This window comes from Vitis vinifera, chromosome 19, assembly GCF_030704535.1.
Source record: "Vitis vinifera cultivar Pinot Noir 40024 chromosome 19, ASM3070453v1".
Taxonomy (NCBI): Eukaryota; Viridiplantae; Streptophyta; class Magnoliopsida; order Vitales; family Vitaceae; genus Vitis; species Vitis vinifera.
In genome coordinates, this window is record NC_081823.1 from 15,977,249 (window position 1) to 16,002,386 (window position 25,138).

General features: G+C 38.1%; 1 pseudogene; it reads right to left on the bottom strand.

Moving 5' to 3' along the window:
• Positions 1 to 24,838, bottom strand: part of LOC132253356 (uncharacterized) — a 103,836-nt pseudogene extending 78,998 nt beyond the window's left edge.
• Positions 24,839 to 25,138: the final 300 nt, after the last annotated feature.

Below are 25,138 nucleotides of genomic sequence, written 5' to 3' on the forward strand. Positions count from 1 at the left end.
TTCAGCATGATACACTCTCACATATGTTATATAGGACTTTGTTTGTATGATACCTATTTGCTTGGTATGATTGCTTGTCTTTGTTCACTATCTCATTTTAGATCTTAGGTTTTTCGGATGCATCCACATTTTTCACTGTGCACTTTAGATTATCTTTGAGTGTTGAGAGATGGGAGAGCCTTCACCATTAGGAAACCCCCTGGGAACGTAAGGAAGTGCATGTGTGGAGGTGATGACCACCTTGCATGGAAGCACCCCGTCTCCTTGGAGGCATGCAGAGGGTTGCGTACCTCCAGAGGGTACGATCGCTTCTGCTAGGGATCCTTTAACCCACCCATTCTATCTTATAGAGCCACCTTAACCTTGTAGGTTAACCTAGGCCCAATTAAGATTTCACTCCTACAAGTGGGTGCATCTATGAACCTTCAGAGTTGCCTTGGTCACAATTGGGTTCGGTTATCCTCTTCATGGTCTCCTTTTGGTGTGCTCATAGATTGGTACATATTTAAGTTTCAGTTAGGCCACTTTTTTTGCATTGTGATTAGTGTGTTTCCACCATTTCTAAGCTTCCTTCATGTCATTTCTCTTTCCATGCTTTTGTACCTTATGGGGTGTTATTCGTTTTGGTTTGAATTCGACTTCTTAGATTAGAGTTGGAGATAGGTTGATTAGGGTTTCAAAGCACTCAGGTATAGATCCTTAGTATGTTACAGTTGATTGACTTACTGTCACCATGACTCTATTCAGGAGACATTAGCAGGTTTGAGCTAAAGGATTGATGGATAGTGAGATAGATAACATCCAGATCAAGATGAGATGTCGGGTGATTCATTGCCTCCCACCCCCATCACCCAATTAGCCAATGACATTGTTGAGGATGACATCGAACATATGATGAGTTTAGTGGATTCCAAGTCAAAGTTTATCAGATGAGAGTTCTTATAGAGGATATTAGTTTTTCCTCTAAGATAGGAGATTTGATTGACATGGTTTTCTTCATGACGAGCATGAGATGAACGTATTGGATGATAGTTGGATGGTTAGCATAGATTAGCCAAAGATAGTTCACTCTCTTGATATGCTTAAGATCTTCATTGTTGAGAGTTCAGGAGAGATTCAGTTTATTTATGTTGGGGCATTCCACTTATGTTGATGATATGTTTGAGACGATGTTGGCCCAGTTATAGTCATGGAGATTCATCTATTCTAGGAGACCCTAGGCACTTACTTGAAATACACCACTTGTCATTAGAGAGTTAACCCTAGAGAGGAAATATGATTGACATATTTGGATAGAGACCAGTTCTCAGACCTTACCAATGTGGATCAGCTGAAGAAGTATTACATTTGAGACCATGGCCGTAGGATGGGTGGCCATCATTTCGGTTAGCCTTACACTTTATCACCTCTATCTATATATTAGATAGTTGCTAGCCCATTGAGCTTCACATTGTACGTTAAAGCCTTTTTTCTTTATTACCTTGATTACCATTTCTACACTCGGGTTGGGGCCCTTTGATTTATATGCATGCTTTTGTAGGAAAGTCTCATGAGCTTTAGACTTATAGGCCTATCTTCTCATTCTTGTTACCATTTCCTTATCACCCTATTTGTTTTATTTTATTATCATCACATTTTCATTCTCTTTCTTGCTTTTATCATTATTTGCTTCATCTTATCTCTTCTCTTCCTTGGGTTGATGATTCTTCACATCTTGTTGCAAAGAGGGTAGTCATATCACTCCATTCATCCCATCATTTGACATTGATTCAGAGATTTTAGTTTGAGAGGTTGTCTGATGGGATGGGGTTCACGTATTCATCAGTGATTTGAGAAAGTCTATTCATTCCTTATATCTTTCCCATTGGAGTTTGATTTATTGACGATTAGAGCATGCGCATTCAATATATATATATATAAAATATTAAAAAGAAAGAAAAAGTGCAATGATATGTTCGTATATGGTACCTTGCTCCATTGGGCACTTATGTCACCTTTTAAGGTCTATTTATAGGGTACATTTGTCATTGTGGATTTTGTGAGATTTTTATGAGTTTTCACTCCTTGAGCCACTCTTGCTATGCATTTGGAGTGTCGAGGGTTCACGTAAGAGTTCTATGAGATCCTATGCTTCTTGGATCATGGCAGAAATGTATTAGGTATGAGAGATGAGCGACCTTTTACTAGGGTCTCCGGATCATTGTCTTATCCACCATTCCATCCTTGGTGATATGACTTTCCTTTATTGTACTAATATGGGTTGATCATCATTCATTCCACTTTCCTTCTTCACATCATTCACATGTTTCAATGATGGTTTGACCACTTATCCTTTCTCTTGTTTCTCCATCGATATTTTCTTTGGTTACCTTTAGGTCCATGGCTCATGAGATTTTTCTATTTATTACATCTTGTACACGAGAGTATGGGTTTGATCATTGGGTATTTGAGCCTAGTTTCCCTTCATTTCTTTCACCTTATCACCCTAACCTACGTTACGTCCCGTGTCTTAAGACCACCCTGAGGCCATGAGATCAGATGTCGTCTTTGACATCCCCTACTTGGACAGGTGTTTGAGATACATCTCAAGTTGATGATCTATTTTTATTTTACGATGATTCCCTAGTGGAGCCTTTCTTGAGTCATTCAGTCAGGCTCATACTTTATGATATTATCGTGATTCTTTGATGGAGTTGTCTCAAGTGCATAGACTCCCATATCATCATTTCAGTGGAGCACATGTTAGATCTCTTATACATCCCCATTGAGTTATTCTCGAGTCATCAGGATGGACCAAGTGTACTAGTTGCTATACTAGGGAATATTTTCCTCGGTTACCCACATGGCAAGATGTGTCAATTGCTATACTGGGGCATATTCTTCTTTTCTGTTGTGGAGATGATCATCTTCTCACAAAGCTATTACCATTTTCTTTATTCAGCTAAGGGATATTTATTCGCATTACTGGTTACAATATCGATGATTTATGCCGAGATGAGCCTTCAAAGGAGCCTGACCTTTGGGTTTTGACTGTCTCATTACCTATGACTCTTCAATAGATCGTTATGTTAGGGCAGCGACAATTGCCCCAGTGGACCATTTTCTTGAGACCCGCCAGTGAATCATTCCTTTGAGATGACGACAGATTCCTCTAACAAGGTATCTCGAGTTAGAGATATCCAGATTATTATGATACTTTGTCAAGCCTCATGATTTAGTCAGATAGGTTGTGAGACTTTATTTTATAGTTGATTTGACCATTCTGACTCATCAACGGAGCATCTTTTGATACTCATGGAGTCTTTTTTAGACCCTTTAAGTGGATCAAGATTTTTTATGACACACCATACTGAGGCATTTTTCCCCTCATCATTCCCTCGTAGCTTGACATTCAAAGCCACCATCCTATCTTTAGTTTAGCGTTCAGAGCCACTCTCTCTTCATAACCTCAGGCGTTCAGAGCCACTATATTTTCCAATTTTAGGTGTTCAAAGCCACTTCTTCTAGCTTTAGGCTTTCAAAGCCATTTCTTCCAGTTTTAGGCATTCAAAGCCACCTTGCATTATTAGGCGTTTAGAGCCATCATTTTCATAGGCATTCAGAGCTACCATTTTCATAGGCGTTTAGAGCCATCATTTTCATAGGCGTTTAGAGCCATCATTTTCATAGGCGTTTAGAGCCATCATTTTCATAGGCGTTCAGAGCCATCATTTTCATAGGCATTCAGAGCCATCATCATTTTCATAGGCGTTCAGAGCCACCATCATTTTCATAGGTGTTCAAAGCCACCTTCATTTGCATAGGCATTTAAAGCCACCATCATTTGCATAGGCGTTCAGAGCCATCATTTCATAGGTGTTCAAAGCCACCATTTTCATAGGCATTCAGAGCAACCATTTGCATAGGCGTTCAGAGCTACCATTTGCATAGGCGTTCAGAGCCACCATTTCATAGGTGTTCAGAGCCACCATTTTCATAGGCGTTCAAAGCCACCATTTTCATAAGCATTCAGAGCCATCGTTTTCATAGGTGTTCAGAGCCATCATCATTTTCATAGGAGTTCAGAGCCATCATTTTCATAAGCGTTCAGAGCCACCAATGTTTTCGTGGGTGTTCAGAGCCATAATTTTCGTAGGCATTCATAGCCATTATTTTCATAGGCATTCAGAGCCACCATTTTCATAGGCATTCAGAGCCACCATCATTTTCATAGGCGTTCAGAGTCACCATTTTCATAGGTGTTCAGAGCCACCATCATTTTCATATTAAGAGCCATCATCATTTTCATAGGCGTTCAAAGCCACCATCATTTTCATAGTCATTCAGAGCCACCATCATTTTCATAGGCGTTCAGAGCCACTACCATTTTCATAGGCATTCAGAGCCACCATTTTCATAGGCGTTCAGAGCCACCGTTTTCATAAGTGTTCAGAGCCACCATCATTTTCATAGGCGTTCAGAGCCACCATTATTTTCATAGGCGTTCCAAGCCATCATTTTCATAGGCGTTCAAAGCCATTATTTTCATAGGCGTTCAAAGCCACCATTTTCATAGGCGTTCAGAGCCATTATTTTCATAGACGTTCAGAGCCACCATTTTCATAGGCGTTCAGAGCCACCATCATTTTCATAGGAGTTCAGAGCTACCATTTTCATAAGCGTTCAAAGCTACCACTGTTTTCATGGGTGTTCAAAGCAATCATTTTCATAGGCATTCATAGCCATCATTTTCATAGGCGTTTAGAGCCACCATTATTTTCATAGGCGTCTAGAGTCATTTCTATTCCATTTAAAGCTCAAAGCTCTCGATCGAGAGTCAATTTTTCATTTATGACCCAGAGTCATTTCTTTTCCATTTATAGCCAAGAGCTCCTGACCCAGAGTCGTTTTTTCATCTATGACCCAGAGTCATCCTTTTCCATGTAGAGCCTTGAACTCATGACATAGAGTTGTTCCATTTTTGTGATTGCAACCTCGCGTTCCGAGCTTACTTTCGTCATGTGCTAAGACAAAATCTCTGGTCCTTTTCTTTTAGTTATTCAGTATAGTTCACTTCGTTATGCTCATTATTCGTATTTTTACTCACATTCCCTACACTCGTGATCTCTATCGAAGAGGGGCATATTTGTAGACCCTCCATTTTGTCCTACTAGCACATGCCTTATTGTGTATTCGTTTAGTACTTTACAACAATTCCCTGGTGGCCCATTACTACTCGTGTAGCCTATCTTTTTTTAAGCCACCTTGGGGACTTTGGTTGAGGGATTTATCTAACCCCATTGTGATTCTTGGCAGCCTTAATTTAGGTACCCTAGGCCCACTTAGGCAACTTAGGCCCATTTAGGCACCCCTAGGCCCATTTAGGCACCCTAGGCCCATTTAGGCACCCTAGGCCCATTTAGGCACCTTAGGCCCATTTAGGCACCATAGGCCCATTTAGGCACCATAGGCCCATTTAGGCACCATAGACCCATTTAGGTACACTTGGCCCATTAGGCACCACCTTAGGCTCATTAGGCACCCTAGGCCCATTTAGGCACCCTAGGCCCATTTAGGCACCTTAGGCCCATTTAGGCACCCTAGACCCACTTAGGCGCCTTAGGCCCATTTAGGCGCCCTAGGCCCATTTAGGCGCCCTAGGCCCATTTAGGCGCCCTAGGCCCATTTAGGCATCCTAGGCCCATCTAGGCACCCTAGGCCCACTTAGGCACCCTAGGCCTATTTAGGCACCCTAGGCCCATCTAGGCACCCTAGGCCCACTTAGGCACCCTAGGCCCATTTAGGCACCTTAGGCCCATTTAGGCACCTTAGGCCCATTTCGGCACCCTAAGCCTATTTAGGCACCCTAGGCCCATTTAGGCACCCTAGGCCTATTTAGGCACCCTAGGCCCATCTAGGCACCCTAGGCCCACTTAGGCACCCTAGGCCCACCTAGGCATCCTAAGCCCACCTAGGCACCCTAGGCCCATTTAGGCACCTTAGGCCCATTTAGGCACCTTAAGCCCATTTCGGCACCCTAAGTCTATTTAGGCACCCTAGGCCCATTTAGGTACACTTGGCCCATTAGGCACCCTAGGCCCATTTAGGCGCCCTAGGTCCATTTAGGCGCCTTAGGCCCATTTAGGTATCCTAGGCCCATTTAGGCACCCTAGACCCACTTAGGCACCCTAGGCCCATTTAGACACCCTAGGCCAATTTAGGCACCCTAGGCCCATTTAGACACCTTAGGCCCATTTAGGCGCCCTAACCCCATCTAGGCACCCTAGGTCCATTTAGGCACCCTAGGCCCATTTAGGCACCATAGGCCCATTTAGGCACCATAAGCCCATTTAGGCACCTTAGGCCCATTTTGGCACTTTAGGCCCACTTAGGTAGCCTAGGCCCATTTAGACACCCTAGGCCCATCTAGGAACCTTAGGCCTATTTAGGCACCCTAGGCCCGTTTAGGCACCCTAAGCCCGTTTAGGCACCCTAGGCCCATTTAGGTCTTTTTTTTTTGCATGGATGCATGGTTTGCATGTGCTTGATTTTGTTTTTTTATCTTTCTCTATTTATTAGTTTTATTCATTTATTTATTTATTTTTAGGAAATTGCATGAGCTTAATAATCATATTCACTTTGTTTTTATTTATCTATTTATTAATTTATTTATTTTGATAGAGAGTTGCTTGAGTTGATAATTCATTTTAGTTTTGCATGTGATCTATACTTTTAATTTTGTTTAAAATTACATATTTTGAGTTTTTAATTCTTAGTTGCATGTTTCTTTTTTTATTATTCTAGCCCCTTAGTTTTCTTTATTTGTATTTTTATTTTCCTTTTATTATTATTATTATTATTTATTTGTTTTGCATGGGATTCCACGTGCTCCATATGGGAAAGGAAGGTATGGTCTGAAAAACGTGCAAGGAAGGAACACCTTTGAAAGGAAGGGACCATTTTAGAGAATAAAATTAGGATAGTTGGGTGGTGATTGATGAGAGGGATGGAGAGGAAAAGGAAGGTGATAATCCAAAAAAGGGAGGAAAAGACCATTGGAAAAGAAAAAAAAAATTTGACAGTCGCATGAAAGAAAAAAGTTTGAAAGAGCATAGATTCAAAAAGGAAAAAAAGAAATAATTGGAGGGGATTGAGGGTGATCTGAAGAGAGAAGAAAGAAACCTTTCCTATTGTGTCTTCCATCACCGTGGATGGAGAGGGATCTGGACAGAGTGATTGAGAAAAGATTAAAGAAAAAATAGAAAAAAGGAAAGAAGACACACGATTGAAGCGTGGCAGTGGCATCATTCTGGAGAGAGAGGGTTAAGGGGCATTTCAAAAGGATTTTTTGAGGGGTGAGGCTGTGATTTTCATGGGGAAGATCAGTCTATGTTCATAAGGGAAGGATTTTTTTAAAAGATCAGTCTGTGTTTATGAGAGAAGGATTTTTTTAGGGGTAAGACTGTGATTTTCAGGGGGAAGATTAGTCCGTGTTTATGAGGGAAGGATTTTTTTAAAAGATTAGTCTGTGTTTATGTGAGAAGGATTTTTTTTAGGGGTGAGGCTATGATTTTGAGAGTGAAGATTAGTCCGTGTTTATGGGAGAAGAAAGATCAGTTTGTGTTTATGAGGGAAGGAGTATTTTAAAAGATCAGTCCATGTTTATGAGAGAAGGATTTTTTGAGGGGTGAGGTTGTGATTTTGAGAGTGAAGATCAGTCCGTGTTTATGAGGGAAGGATTTTTTTAAAAGATCAGTCCGTGTTTATGAGATAAGGATTTTTTGAGGGGTGAGGTTGTGATTTTGAGAGTGAAGATCAGTCTGTGATTTTCAGGGAAAGGATCAGTTTGTTTCAGAGGAGAGGGCGGGCTGCTGTTTTTTTTTTTTTTTTTAAGAGATCAGCCATGATTTTCAAAGTGAGGATCAATCCGTTTCAATGGAGAGAGCGGGTTGCAAGTTTTTTTGAAGAGATTAGTTTGTGATTTTTAGAGTGAGGATCAGTTCGTTTCAGAGGAGAGGGTAGGCTGCTATTTTTTTTTTTTTTTTAAGAGATCAGTCCATGATTTTTAGAGTGAGGAATCAGTCCGTTGTTTAGGAGGGATTCGGGCCGTTGATTGAAGGAGGAATCGGTCGAGGTTTTGGAAGGGATTTAAGCTGCTGTTCGGGGTGAAATCAGTCTAGGTTTTGGAAGGGATTCAAGGCTGCTATGTATTTCTAGCCTGGTTCTTAGGTAAAGAAGGGTTCCTGGAATTGTCCTTTGAATTTCTATAGGAATTATAATGGTTCAATTTCATTTGAGGAACGATTTTATATTGTTTTGGGGTATTTTGATCTTCCAAGTAGTGAAATTCTTGTTTTTATGACACTGTATTTTGAGGACCCACATCATCAAGGTCACCAAGTTGGACCCAATGATCCTGAAATCACTGATGCGGTTGCTAGAATTGATAGGATGATTGGACGGTTGATTCAAGGTCTAGAAAAGAGAGGGGCAACACGCATTCATCATGAAAAAAGGAAGGAAGCAACCACCATTCTGACATGAATTCCCAATTGGTGCATCCTGTTCATGGTTACCTTCTTACAAAATACACAAAATTTTGGTGGTATGGATGATACTTTGTCATCTCAAATGTAGCTATAATATCAATTTACCTATTGAGATCCCTTCATACTGAGATTTCTTGATTTAAAATTGGTTTGTTAGAAAAGAACTACCCACCTTAGGTATTAAATGATTTGATCCTCACTGCCAGTTTTCACTAAACCATTGACCCTTTAGATTTAAAATTCATTTTAGCTACTTCAAAATGATTTTAAAAAAAATTTCAAAACTTGTATGACTTTTCCAATTTCTTGAACTTGAATTTTAAGTTTCATTTGAGTTAGAAAACCATTCTGGAATTGAAGATATAAACGAGTCTTTAAGTGAGATCTGTTTTCACCTAATTTTGGACACTTGAGATATTTTTTGCAAAAATAAAATAACGGATGACTTTTTAAATTTGCTTCGATATTTTTTTTTTAATTCTAGGCTTCTTGAAATTGGTCTTAGACACTTAAACTATTAAAAAATATGCTTCTTTGAGGGAGATAGGATTTTTCAAAGTCGTACCTACTACACATGTTGAATTCTAGAAATCTGATTAGCTTGAGTGTTTTAAAAATATTTTTGAGTACTATTCGACCCTAGATTCATTTTTTATGTGATATAGACACTTTGAACTAGTGTATGATTTTATGTGATCATTTATTATTTTTAAAAAGTTCGTTTATGCATGTCATTTTTTCTTGTGTAATATGAACTTTGTAGAGCCTTTAGGTGTCTTTGCTGCAACCTGTCCTTTGAATGAGAGTTTGGCCTTTGGTATGTTGATCTAGATGTGTAGGAGTTGTTTCCTGAATTTTTTCGTAATTAAATTCCACTCTAAGCCATATTTTAGATTTTTTTTTTTATGCTCTCTTTTCTAATTGCATGCTGTTGATCTTGTACATTGCTTGAATTGGTTATTTATTTTTGGAGTCATTTAATTTACCTTGGCTCAATTTTGGCTTTGGTACTGTGTATTAGAAATAATGAATGTGTTATATAATTCATACTTGTTCTAATCACTCTAGTATTTTTGGAGGAATCTTATAAATTATGCATGCTATCTAGGTATGCTCTCTATCACTTGCTTTTCGAAATTTTATGAACATGCATGTTATTGTGAATTTCATTTATGCTTTTTATGATCCTTAGGTGCTTAGATGTATGCTTGATTAGCTTGGATAAAACACATGTTGTGTGCTATATTTCCAAACTAACCATTGATGTTTTATGATAGCGCTTAAGAAACGGTCCAGGTACGTATCCTAACTCTCCTTTATGAGTATGATCGGTTTTTCTTGTTTGGCATGTTAGTTTTAAAATCACCTTAGCTTACCTAGGTACCCTTAATTAATCAATTGATTGCCATATTTCCCTCAACTTAATCAGTAGAGACTTTTGTAGGGCCTAGAAGGGTGCTACTTCTTAGAGGTACCTTCCTAATAGGTAACCTAATCCTCAGACCTAGACTTGGGTTTTCGAGACATGTTTTTCCAAAAATCTGGAGTCATTTTTTTAGGGTTTTATTTCTTGTTTTATTTTCCCTTAAAAATAAAATAAAATAAGTGGTGACTCCGACTTTTCTAAAACAAAATTTTCACGAATAAAAGCGAGTTTCGCCAATCGAGTGGGGGCACACGTGAAAAATACGGGTCCACACATGGGCTATTGTCAGTGCTCTTGTGTTAGAGCCAGAACCAATCACCTCTATGCCACCTTCAACCTTTAAGCTGGTATCAGCTGGTGTGACAAAATCGCCCCTCTGTCTAGATGGAATAACCAAAGAAGTGAGCTGTTGTATAGAAAAAGTGAGGTCATCCATCCGAGTCTCCATCTTACTTAGGCGAGCATCAATGCAGGAGTCCATGGACACAAATAACTCTTGAAGTGTGTCTAAACGAGCCATGATCGATTAGGTACTCAGGGTAGCATCGGCAACCGGAGGCTGTGAAGGTCTAGGAAGATCAGAGATTGGTACTGGTGGTGTAGAAATAGGAACAGCAGGATCTGGGGCACTCGAAAGAGGTGGTGGAAGAGGAATAGGAAGCACTGGTAAGCTCATGTTAAAAGTAGGAGTAGGCGGGAGTTGGCTTTCAGTAGTAGATGGAAGTGGAACAACATGCAAATCTCTCTTTCGTCTAGTGCCATGAGTAGTCAACTGTGACCCTGAATGAATTGCTCGAACCCATTGATCGATAACATAAGTGTAAAAAGCCACACGATGATCAGACTTGGGTAACTGGTGTCCACGACAGAGCAAGTAGTATGAGAGCAACCAAGGCAAAGGAATGAGATAGCTTTGAGCTGAAGCTAACTGTTTCTCCTTCACCTTTTGAAAAAAATAAATGATGGTATCCATGATGAGTTGAGCTGGACTCCACCACTTGCTTGTGTACATGTGATATAACCCCCATAAGACTAAACCAGAGCGCTATATAGAGTGTCAAAATGGAAAAATGTTGGTCTTAATGATCTGATCCACAAACCATAAGATCGGTGGCATCTCAAGGTGAGTGATGGTTGAACAAAAATGAATACCCTGAGGTGCTAGTATACATGTAATCCTCAGAAAAGCTGGTCGTGACTAAGGTACAAATCGAGCTTTAGGAGGAGCAGATGATGGTAAACCAAAGGTTGCAGCAATGGTCTCAATGGAAATAATATTAGCTCGTCCTCTGATAGAAAAATGGAGCTCTCGATAGCCCCCTCTCAAATCCTGAAGAGTAGAGAAGAACTCTCGTACACTAACGACATAAAAATATGGGGGAGGATCCATCAATGCGAGAAAATAATATTAGTCAAGGGGACACATGGATTGTGTAGTGGGCTCATAAGTACTAAATGCCTGTATGTCATAAGAGAACTCTTGACCAAACTCTTGGCGAGATAGGTCCACCCCAGGGGCATCATCACAAACTCCTAGAGACGGAGGACATGTTGGGCTCAGAGTAGGAGGAGCTGCCTGTGGATGTAGAGGAGTGGTAGTAGGCTTGGTGGTCTTTGGAGTGGTTAAGCGATCAAAATGGGCCTTCGTCCTAGCCTTTACATGCATGGCTTCAGTCCTCTTAGTGGTTGGACGATCAAAATGAGCCTTCATCCTGGCCTTTACATGCTTGGCTTGACGAGTGACATGTCTCTCGGTAGGCTCACTAATCACTACACCACTTCGACTTTGGATAAGAGGTTGGGCACGGTTTTGCCTCGGGGAATGCCTAGTCTCATTGTCACTTTGAATAACAACTTTCCTTTTATCTCGAGCCATCTAAAATAAATGTTGAAAAACAAACTAAACTTAAAGAAGGGAAATAAATAGATAAAAATAAAAACAAAAACTCATAAGGGTTAAGAAAACAATCTAAAAAATATTGGATGCTCATGAAATCTATGGATTCATGTGAAACGGTGGTAGACCATTCCTAAAATGCGGAAAAACATTCAAGATGTTCAACAATGATGAAAACATGAGTCTTTGAAGCCTTAGATATAATCCAAACAATACCTAAGTTCAAATATCATGTGACAAGGAAATCAAAGTGATTGGTTAGCTTAGGAGAATGTCCAGAACAAGTAAAAAAATCTACTAGAGAGTTAAAAATGTTTCAGAGCATATAAAACATAGATTAGGCAACAATTATGCAAAACTCATGGAAAAATAAGAACTTTGCTCTCAAAGTATTCTAAGATGTTCAACAAGCCCTAAGAGTCATGTATACAAAATTTCAAAAATTTTCTCCAAGTATAAACCAAAAATTCTAACACCCTGAATTTCCAAGGAAATTTCCAAGCAAAGCAAATGAACTATGTGAAACCAAAATCAATCTTGTTGGCTACGCTCGGGGTTTCGGGGTCGGGGGGCAGCGGCCCCTGAAATTTTTTTTTTCATTATATTTTTGATATTTTTTATTTATCTATCCAACTGGAACAATAGAAACCCTAAACAACGTTGATGAAAGTTGGGTAACACCACATTTTATATGGAGCAACACTACACAACGAAACCGGAAAGATCAAGAAAAATCCATGAAAAATAAACAAGAAATGAGTATGAGTGTGATGGGTACCTGGAATGCGACAAACCCACGACGAAACCCTAAAATTGCCTTCAATGGAAGCTAGGACAATGAACAAGAGAAGAGGAAACAAGGGGGAGAGAAGATGAAGTGGTCTGGAAGTGGAAACGATCGTTTGGGTGATTTCGGAATGAGCTTGAAATAGAAATTAGGTATTTTGAATTGGACTTTGGTTAAGAAGAGTCATTTCAAAATTTAACTATTGAATTCGAAAATAGCCTGATTTTGAATTCGTTAACTGATGGTAAAAAAAATGTCTATTTTAAAATCTAACCATTGAATTTGAAAACTACCTTATTTCGAAATGACTCATTATAAACAAAAACATTTCAAACATCGCATTTCGAAATGAATAAAAATCATTTCTAAGTTGGGCAAATTTCGAATTCACCTTCTGAAGTTCAAGAATCTCAATTCTAAAGCAAAAGTTTCTATTTCGAAAAGCCCACCATTTTGAATTTGCTAACTGTAGCCTTAATGCAGTGTAAAAAAAAAATTTCAAAATTTCCTTAATGATTTAAAAAATAGCTCCATTTCAAATTGACTCACTGTTGATTCCCACTTCTATTTCGAAATAGTAATTTTTTTTATTTATTTCGAATTTGTCTTCATTTCAAAATAATCCACTATGAGTGATGAAGTCCATATTAAAGCATCAAAATTGCTCATTTCGAAATTCAAAATCCATCTCAAAATTCATTGTATTTCGAACTCATTGTTTGTGAGTTCAAAACACCTATTTTGCCATTTACTAGTGATTTTGAAATCAATCTCAATTCGAATTCACTTTCTGTAGATTTAAAATTGCAATTCCAAAACAAAAAATTTTGAATTCAAAAAGATCATAATATTGAAATCACCCACTACTTGTCTCTAAAAGTGTCATCTCCATTTGAGATTTCAAATTCAAAAACAAAGGAATTTTGAGTTCATCCACTATACCTTTAACCCTTCATCATAAAAATTTAGGATTTCTCTACCAAGGGCTACTCAATTTTGTATTTTATCCTTTGTTTTCAAAGTTCACCAATGATCTTCACAAGTAAATTTTTTAGAGGCCTATGGTCTTAAATATGGATCAACATACCTGTAGGAGCTTTGTCACCTTGAACACATGTGAGGCTTACCTTTTCACTCCCTTGAAGTTCGCATTTACCTATATCACTCGGATGTTTGCAAGCTAAGTTGCTACAACTCATAAGCTCATTAGTAAGTTAAAAACAACTAAAAATAAAAAATAAAAAATGCTAACCATATTGCTAATGACTAATTGAAAATGTAAAACTAAACAAAGGAAAAAAAATAAAAAAATAAAAATAAAATAAAAGAAAAATTCAATAAATAAAAGATTTACCTAAATCTAATTTTTACCTACTAGATTTTCATAAAATACTTCAACTCTTTTGAACATCCCCATCAAGAAAATGGAGATTTTCCTCTTGTGTCTCAAATCTTTCCATGAAATGCTTTAAGTGTTGACCATTAACTTTGAATTCATTACCAGTCCTCGAATTTCAAATGGTCATGGTGCCATAAGGGAAGACTTCCTTTACCACATAATGGGCCATTCCACCTTGACCTAAGCTTTCCTGGAAAAATGTGAAGCTTGGAGTCGTACAACAACACCTTTTCACCTTGCTTGAACTCCCTTCGTAAAATAAGCTTGTCATGGTAGAATTTGTGTTTTTCCCTTGCATTACGTAAGCATTCATAATTCTTATTTCGATATGCCTCAAGTTCATTTAGATCATATTTCATTTTAGCTCTAGCTTGATTCGAATCAAAGTTCATCTTGTTTATAGCCCAATATGCACGATGTTCGAGTTCTACAGGCAAATGACATGCTTTACCATAAACAATCCGATACGGTGACATGCCAAGGATAGTCTTATAGGTTGTCCTATATGCCCAAAGTGCATCACTTAACTTGGTAGACCAATCTTTTCTTGTAGTATTGACTATTTTAGTGAGGATTCTCTTAATCTCTCGATTTGCTAGCTCAGCTTGCTCATTTGTTTGAGGGTGATATGGGGTGGACACTTTATGCCTAACTCCATATTTCTGCAAAAGAGTGGAAAAGGGCTTGTTACAAAAGTGTGAACCTCCATCACTGATGATTTTTCTCGGAATACCAAACCTAGAGAAAATATTCTCCTTTAAAAATTTGAGCACCACTTTGTGATCATTGCTCTTGCATACCACTGCTTCTACCCATTTAGAGACATAATCCACTCCCACCAAAATATAAAGATTACCAAAAGAAGGAGGGAATGGTGCCATAAAGTCAAGGCCCCAACAATCAAAGACCTCGACAACACAAATATAATTTTGTGGCATTTGATACCTTGTGTTGATTTTCCCCAGTTGTTGACATTATGGATAACTTTTGCAGTGAGTGTTACGATCCTTGAACATAGTTGGCCAATAGAATCCACTCTGTAGAATTTTTTTTAAAGTCTTCCTCGAAGCAAAATGACCTTCCCAAGCTCCCTCATGGCACATTCGCAATATGTCTTGTTGTTCATCATCTGGAACACATCTCCAAATAATTTGATTCGGGCAAAACTTATACAAATATGGATCATCCCAAGCATAGTGTTTTGCTTGCGAAAGAAAATACTTCTTCATCTCCATGTTCTATTATGAGGGAAGCTCTCATGTTGCTAAGTAGTTGATTATATTTGTGAACCAAGGCAACTTCTCCACTGCACAAAGTGCATCATCAGGAAACTCATCATTAATCTGTGCTTCCTCGAAATGTGGCTCTACTTTAACTCAAGAAAGATGATCAACAACCACATTCTCTACCCCTTACTTATCCTTTATTTGAATGTTAAATTCTTAAAGAAGAAGGATCCATTTGATAAGTCTTGCTATGGCATCTTTTTTGTTGAGTAGATATTTTAAGGCCAAATGATCAGTAAAAATTACTATTGAAGTTCTCAAAAGGTAATTCCTGAATTTTTTGAGTGCGAACACCACTGCAAGGAGCTCATTTTCAGTAGTTGTGTAGTTTTTCTAAGCATCATTGAGGGTTTTACTAGCATAATACACCACATATGGTTTTCCGTTCTCCCTTTGACCTAGTACGACTCTCACTATATAGTCACTAGCATCACACATCAACTCAAATGGAAAAGACCAATTGGGAGGTCTCATAATTGGTGCTGTAGTGAGGAGTGACTTCAGTCTCTCAAAAGCTTCTTGGCATGCTTTAGTCCATATGAATTCCGCATCCTTAAGCAATAAAGCACAAAGAGGTTGAGAGATTTTTGAGAAGTCCTATATGAACCTCCTATAAAAACCTGCATGCCCCAAAAATTATCTCACCTCTTTAACAGTAGTAGGCAAAGATAGCTTTGAGATGAGCTCAATTTTTGCTGGATCTACCTGAATGCCCTCTCTAGAAGTGACATTTCTCCCAATTTAGGACCAAATCCTTCTCAATGCACCTTTTCAAAACTTTTTTCAAATTTAAGAGACAATCATCAAAGGTCTTCCCATAAACTATCAGATCATCCATGAAAACTTCCATGATTCTTTCTACCATGTCACCGAAGATACTGAGCATACACCTTTGAAATGTGGCTGACGCATTACAAAGACCAAAAGGCATGCGCTTATAAGCATAGGTGCTAAATGGGCATGTGAATGTGGTTTTCTCTTGATCCTCCAATGCAATGGCAATTTGAAAGTAACCTGAATAGTCATTTAAGAAGCAATAATATTCATGACCAACTACCCTCTCCAAAACCTGATCTAAGAAAGGTAATGGAAAATGATCTTTCTTGGTGACTGCATTCAACTTTCTAAAATCAATGCATACTCGCCATCCTGTAGTCAACCTTGTAGAAATAAGCTTTCTTTCATCATTCTTCACCACAGTTATCCCACTTTTCTTAGGTACTATGATTCATGCCCGATTGGTGTTCCAATTGATTCAACTCAATTGATGTGCTTTGATCTGAATCCTCAGACGGGAGTAATCAACAAAATTTATAAACCTATTTCACCATATACCGGGGTAGCATTTAGCTAGCATAGTATAGTGGCTTTAGGATCGTCCACAGAGATGGGTTTTCACTTTGCAATTGATATTAGTTCAAAAACTGAATTGGTGCTTTTTCTTTTCTTTGTTAGCTTTAAAAGAAGACATAAGTTTGAATGAAAACGGATGGTATTAAGCTAACCTAACATAAAGTAACTAAAATTAACTAGAAAGAAATTAGAAAGAAAGATGTTTCTTGGGAGTTCAGGTTACTAGGATTAGGTGCCAACTGCAAAGTGGGAAATTCCGGATTTTTCTCATCGCATTGGGGATTTAACCTATAGTTATTTCCCGAACCGGTGTAGGTTTAACAATGAAGATTTAATCCATAAAAAGTCAATAGAAATGGTATTCAAGTTCCATTAATGGCTTTAGACACTATGGGTCTTCACCTTGAACCACTTTCCAATGGCTCGTACATGATAACTAATGGACTGATATGGATCTAGCAATAAGCATCCACAGAGACCTGAAGCTTACCATGTATCGGCCATTCAAAGTGATTCTAAGGGATTTAAAGCAAAACTTTAGATTTAAAAGCCATTTATAAACTCCAACTACCTGTATTTAATGCATGAGAGTTTTCCACTTTAGCATCTGGACTTTTCACCTACCTTCCTTCACTCCAAGAAACCAAAGGTTTAGCCTCTCATCCTCTGGGAAAACATTCTCAGAGGATGTTTGGCTAGCAAGAAAATGAAAATGAAAGAGAAGAAAAAACAGAGCAAGGCTCTGTATATTCTATATATTTTTATATCTATATTACATACTTATCTCTTTATATCTCTCCCTCTTTTACAATGGATGCAAGGGAATATATATAGAGAAGTTTTTCCAACCTTCCTAGCTAAGAAATCTTATGATTGGTGGATTACAAGGAGAAGAATGGAAATTTATACAAAAATATCTAAAAGAAAAGATCTCGTGTGGAGTCGGCAAAACAGAGGAGATTTCGCACCATGCATGGGCTGGTGCGAAATTGGAAGGTGTTGTGCGAATTTCAAGGTGTTGTGCGAATTTCGCATAAACCTGGAGCAATTGTCTTCCGAAGGCCATATCTTCCTAATTTCAACTCCAAATTGTACACGGTTTAAAGCGTTGGATTCTTGACCTCCTGAGCTTTGAAATGGTATATAGCATGTAGAAAATGGACTTCGGAAAGTGCTCCAAAAGTGTGAAAGAAGACTGAAGCTGCTGTCCTCTGTTTTCTTCACTCTGTTTTCCTCTTTGCTTCTCTCCTTTACTTGGCTTGTCTTAATGATCCAAAAAGCTGTCAAAACACTAAAAATAGCCACAAATATGATTAGAAGTCATTGCTAGGTCCTTAACATGCCAATTGGAATAAAGATGGAGAACTACTACACAAAAGTGCTTAAAACATAATGAATTAAAGGCGCAAAATGACACTTTTTGGGTAGTAATCACTCCCCCCAATTGACACATTGTTAGTCCCTGAGCAATGAAGGAGAGAAAAATAAAGAAAAATAGATAATATAATATTTTACAAAATCATGCTGATCACTCCAAAAAATAATCAAGTGGCATGATTGGATCAAACTCTCAACATGAAAGAAATAAAACTCAAACTTCAATAGGAGCTATCAAATAATTTGCCTAGTCACAATTCATAAAGAGTAGGCATTATGCAAATTTAAGCTTCAAAATAATTTCCACTCCTAAAGGTCCAACCCTTACTCTTCCACAAAAATCTATGTGTTATTTATTAGTTTCCGGATATAGTATGTCAAACTAATCTCTCCCCTCAACCTAGTTCTTTTCAAAGCTTAGCAAACTAATCAACCTCCAATAGGCTAAGAATGCACCTCTTTTCTTTCACAATTTTTTCTTGTAGGAGTGCAAAGCTTAGAGGCATTCTTTTCTAAATTGTCCATGTAACGGGGGTCCATCGATGACTCCCAACCAATCAAGGTTTAGGGCATCAAGTTTTAAGGATTTTTCAACCACTAACTCCTCGGATTTCACCCCGGACTTTTGAGAATGAATTTTTAATACCCAAGCACCTACAATATGTTAAACTCCACCTATTCACCCATGTAACAAGCATTGAGGTCGGTGACTCCCAACCATTGAAGGCTTAGGGCACCAGGTTTTAAAGATTTTCACCATATACCCCTCGGACCTTGCTCGGGTTTCAAGGCAAGTAAACATTTTTCTTTCTTTCTTTATTTTTTCAAAGACTCATTGGCCTTTTACAAGGTGTCCCAACACTATTAAATGAGGTCAAAGGTACCAAGTCTAAAATTTTCCTAAGTCAAGAGGGAAAATAGTTTTTCATCTTATAAACGGAACCTAGTGTGCACGGTGTGTGATAAGCTTAAAGTGGAAGAAATAAGGTTGAAATCAATAGGAGTTCAATAATTCATCAACTTTAATAAACATAATACAAACTCTAAGTTTCAAGTAAAAAGACAAAAATTTAATTTCTCCCATTTCATTTTGAAATTTTTTTCCTTAATAACCATGGAGAGTATTCAAAAAAAAAAACTTTAAAAAAATTTTAAAATAAACAAAAAGCAACTAAATTACCAAAATAACTTAGCATTATTAACAATACTTACTTCCTCAACTCTCCCCCCAACCAAGCTGAACATTGTCCTCAATGTGACAAAAGCGATTGAAAAATAGGGAGGAAGTGGTACCTCCTTAGTGACATGGAGTCTGAGTCGTATAGGAGAAACCACATGTTGCAAAAAAATAGTTAGTAGAGAAAATAGAAAAATGCCAAGTTTTAAACAAGAGTTGATGTCTATATATGATGCATCATCAGTAATACATCCAATCCCAGAATATAAGACATCAAAACATGGAATTATGTATACTAATATAATATGTAAAGACAAAAAGTAAAGAGATGATCAAATAATGGTAAGGTCTTGTGGAGCTGATGCATCTGTGGTGGCCTTCTGAGTGGGTTGGATCAGGACTTTGGCCTCTGTTCTAGTATTCTCCTTGGATGGCATAGTCTCCTCAACTGGAGCTCTCAGCTGGAGCTATGGGCTTTGATGGTTTAAGGAGGTCAAAAATGGAGTGAGAGGCTTCATGTGTGTGATCCCAGGGTGCGCGGGGCTCTCTAATTGCTCTGGGGAGCTGAGGCATAGCCTCCTCAGGTCTTAGGCATAATGGAGCAAAGAAATGAGGCTCAGAGGCTTGGGATTAGGGAGGGTAGGGATGAAGAAGCTCAAAAATTCGCACAAGGGAAGGGTGGTGCGAAAATTTCGCACAAGGAGATGTGTTGTGCGAATTTCGCACAAGGGGATGTGTTGTGCGAATTTCGCACAAGGCACTATTCACCCGCCCAAATGCGAAATTGGATTCTTTCAAATAGCCATAACTTCTTCGTTTCAAATCCAAATCGCACACCGTTTGAAGCCCTAGACTCCTGACTTCCTAAGCTTTAAAACGACATATGGTATGCATAATTTGAGCTCCAGAAAGTTCTCCAAAAACCTGTCCAACAGTAGCAAAATGGGGTGCGGCTGCAACATTTCCGTTTAGCTTTGCACAGTCGTCTTCAAACGGCCATAACTTCTTCGTTTCAACTCCAAATCGAGTACCGTTTGAAGCTATGGACTCCTGACTTCCCAAGATTTTAAACGAGATATAGTATGCATGAAATGAACTTTGGGAAGTGATCGAAATGTGTCCAACATTTTCCGAAATGGGGTGGTGCGAATTGCTCTGTTTTCCTCTGTTTTTGGCTTCCTCTGTGTTGATCGTCAAAAAACCCAAGTTAAATCAAACGAAAATAAAATTAAAGCATTAAAATCAAAATTAAAACAAGTAAAAAAAAACAAAACAAAAATATATGGACTAGTTAGCCTTTAAAAAGACTAAGTCCATCAAAAAATTTGATCCTGGTTCAGCTTGCCCGGATCCCATATGAAGTTTGCATCCCTCACTTGAGACTTGCTCTGTATGATCTTGCCATACAAAGCTTGGGGGAAAGGTGGAGGGATGTGATTCTTCATCATTTCTTCCTTGATGACTATCCTTTGCATTAACATCATAGCCATCTTCCTTTGTACTTTTCCCCTTTTTCTTTCCTTTGATTTCCTCCCTCTTTTCTTTCTCTGTTTCACTTTCTTCCTTGTGCTCTAGCTTGCATGTGGGCAGATCAACCTCTTTATCACTCTCCTTAGCCTTCATTTCATGGATACCCTTTTGATTTTTATGAGGTTGAGAAGGAGAGTTTTCTTTTTCTTGCTCCGTGTTGAGGTTGATAAACCTTGAGATTGAATCTTGGAGATTATCTATCTTTTGAGATAGATCATGTTGCATTCCATCCATCTTTTTATTCAATGAACTCTCTACTCTGTTAGGAAGTGATATTCTTTGACTGAGCTGAGCATTGATGGATTTTTGAGCTTCAACAAAGTCTTCCATGACCTTGTTAAGATTCATCATAGCTTGTTCAAGGTTTGAGGCTTGCTGTGGTGCTTGAGCAGGTTGCTAATACTGAGGTGGCTGTGATTTCCAAGAGAATTTTGAATGGTCCCTCCAATTGGAATTGTAGGTGTTGCAATCACCAAACATTTCCCTCACGACTGGATTGGTAGGACACTCTTCCACCAAGTGCTCATAAGATAGACAAATGCCACATGGCATACCAAACATCTCCCTCGCCGCTGGAAGGATAGGACACTCCTCCACCAAGTGCTCAAAAGATTGACAAATGGCACACGACATAGCTTGCACTAGTGTTTTAGAAATGGCATGCACAACTAGCAATTTGTGAATTAAAAACAGAGAAAACAAAAGAAAATAAAATTCTAAAGAAAATTATTAAGATTAACTAAAAACTAAATAAAAACTATACTAAAATATGAAAAAAGAAAAATAAACAAATAAAAAGAGTTAGTAAAAAGAAAAAAAAAGTCACCAAACTTGTGATGAAGATCACAAGTACTCTGAAAAGGTCATATCACTGTAAAGTGGCACCATCCCTGGCAACGGCGCCATTTGATTCATGCCCGATTGGTGTTCCAATTGATTCAACTCAATTGATGTGCTTTGATCTGAATCCTTAGACGGGAGTAATCAACAAAATTTATAAACCTATTTCACCATATACCGGGGTAGCATTTAGCTAGCATAGTATAGTGGCTCTAGGATCGTCCACAGAGATGGGTTTTCACTTTGCAATTGATATTAGTTCAAAAACTGAATTGGTGCTTTTTCTTTTCTTTGTTAGCTTTAAAAGAAGACATAAGTTTGAATGAAAACGGATGGTATTAAGCTAACCTAACATAAAGTAACTAAAATTAACTAGAAAGAAATTAGAAAGAAAGATGTTTCTTGGGAGTTCAGGTTACTAGGATTAGGTGCCAACTGCAAAGTAGGAAATTTCGGATTTTTCTCCTCGCATTGGGGATTTAACCTATAGTTATTTCCTGAACCGGTGTAGGTTTAACAATGAAGATTTAATCCATAAAAAGTCAATAGAAATGGTAGTCAAGTTACATTAATGGCTTTAGACACTATGGGTCTTCACCTTGAACCACTTTCCAATGGCTCGTACATGATAACTAATGGACTGATATGGATCTAGCAATAAGCATCCATAGAGACCTGAAGCTTACCATGTATCGGCCATTCAAAGTGATTCTAAGGGATTTAAAGCAAAACTTTAGATTTAAAAGCCATTTATGAACTCCAACTACCTGTATTTAATGCATGAGATTTTTCCACTTTAGCATCTGGACTTTTCACCTACCTTCCTTCACTCCAAGAAACCAAAGGTTTAGCCTCTCATCCTCTGGGAAAACATCCTTAGAGGATGTTTGGCTAGCAAGAAAATGAAAATGAAAGAGAAGGAAAAACAGAGCAAGGCTCTGTATATTCTATATATTTTTATATCTATATTACATACTTCTCTCTCTATATCTCTCCCTCTTTTACAATGGATGCAAGGGGATATATATAGACAAAGTTTTTCCAACCTTCCTAGCTAAGAAATCTTATGATTGGTGGATTACAAGGAGAAGAATGGAAATTTATACAAAAATATCTAAAAGAAAAGATCTTGCGTGGAGTCGGCAAAACAGAGGAGATTTCGCACCACGCATGGGCTGGTGCGAAATTGGAAGGTGTTGTGCGAATTTCGCACAAGCCTGGAGCAATTGTCTTCCAAAGGCCATATCTTCCTCATTTAATCTCCAAATCATACACGGTTTAAAGCGTTGGATTCTTGACTTCCTGAGCTTTGAAATGGTTTATAGCCTGTATAAAATGGACTTCGGGAAGTACTCCAAAAGTGCGAAAGAAGACTGTAGCTGCTGTCCTCTATTTTCTTCACTCTGTTTTCCTCTTTGCTTCTCTCCTTTACTTGGCTTGTCTTAATGATCCAAAAAGCTGTCAAAATACTAAAACTAGCCACAAATATGATTAGAAGTCATTGCTAGGTCCTTAACATGCCAATTGGAATAAAGATGGAGAACTACTACACAAAAGTGCTTAAAACATAATGAATTAAAGGCGCAAAATGGCACTTTTTGGGTAGTAATCATACTACTTGAGTGGGGCTCACCCAACTACTGTCAGAGATAGGATAAATAATACCTACATCTAAAAGCTTCAATACCTCATTTCTGACTACATCTTGCATAAGGGGATTTAGTCTTCTTTGTGGTTGCCTTATTGGTTTTGCATTTTCTTCCAAATAAATATGATGTGTGCAAATCAAGGGATTTATCCTTTTCAAATCTAAAATGGACCAACCGATCGCTCTTTTATTCTCTTTAAGCACCTTCAAAAGTTTGATTTCTTGCTCTTTAATTAATGTATCTGAAATGACCACAGGTTTTTCTTCATTTTCCTCTAAATAAACATACTTTAAACCATGCGGTAGGGGCTTTAACTCTGGTTTGTTGACCTCAACCTCCTCCTTTTTGCTTTCTTCATCATTATCAACATTATTCAAAGACTTAATGGTACATTTTTCTTTCCACTTTGTAGCAACTTCAACACATTCTTCCTTACTGGTTGTAGAGAAAAATTCATCTATATTTTCTTTCATTAAATTTTCTATGTGTTTTTGCACCAAGGCCTCTATAAGGCATGCTTCCTCATCCTCCACATCATCATGGTTCATCGGTTGCTTACATAAATTGAAAACATTCATTTCCACTGTCATGTTCCCAAAAGATAATTGCATCAATCTATTTCGACAGTTAATGAGGGCATTGGTTGTAGCAAGGAAGGGTCTCCCAAGAATAATTGGAACAAAATTCACACCATTTTTCAACGGTTCTATATCTAACACCACAAAGTCCACTTGGTAGTAGAACTTTTCAACTTGCACCAAAACATTTTCGACTACTCTTTTGGGTACTTTAATTGAACGATATGTTAAAGAGAGTGTAATGGTAGTAGCCTGAAGCTCTCCCAATCCCAATTGCTTATAGATTGAACATGGAAACAAATTTACACTAGCTCCCAAATCTAACAACGCCCTTTCCACAAATGAGTCTCCAATCTGGACTGAGATGGTAGGACAACTTGAATCTTTGTACTTCACCATTGCCTTATTCTCAATGAGGGCACTAACTTGCTCGGTGAGGAATGCATTTTTGCTTAATTTAATCCTTATCTTCACAGTGCATAAGTCCTCGAGGAACTTTGCATAAGCAGGCACTTGCTTAATCATATCAAGGAGTGAATTGTTGATCTTCACTTGCTTCAAAACTTCCAAAATCTCCAAAGTCTTATCCCTCACTTTGTGTCTTTGCATAGCTGAAGGGAAAGGCAAATGATTGGAAACACTCCTTTTGTCTTTGCTCACAATGACTTCCTCATATTTTTTAAACTCTTTCTCATTTCTAGCATTTTTCTCCACAGTTGGTTCATCTTTAGAAGGAATATCATCACTTATAGGTAACTTGGGCCCTTCATATTCTTTCCCATTTCTGAGTGTGATAACTGCATTGCAATCTTCCTTTTTTACTTCAGAAACTTCATTTACTCCTCTCGGATTTTTTTGTGGTTGAGTTGGGAACTTTCCTTTCTCTTGAGATAAACCTACTTCAAGTTGGCTCAAAGTGGTTCGAATATCTGCTAGTTCTTGAGATGTTTGAGCATTTATCCTATTTTGACCTTCATTACACTTGTCTTGCTTCTGTATAAACTTTCTCATCATATATTCCAAGCTAGAGTTAGATGATGAGGTTTGATATTGCTATTGAAAATTTTGAGATGAAATACCTTGTGGTTGAAAACCTTGCTGCCCATTAGTTTGATTACCCTGAAATCGGTTTCCTTGTTGCTGAAACTGGCCATTGTTACCTCATCTCCATGATATATTTGGATGATTCCTCCAACCCGGATTATAAGTGTTGGAATATGGAGAATTGATAGAATATTGCTTGTACGTCCCTAAGGCATTGGCTTGCTCCAAAAACATGTCTTGCACTAGTGGGACAAGATTGCACACCAT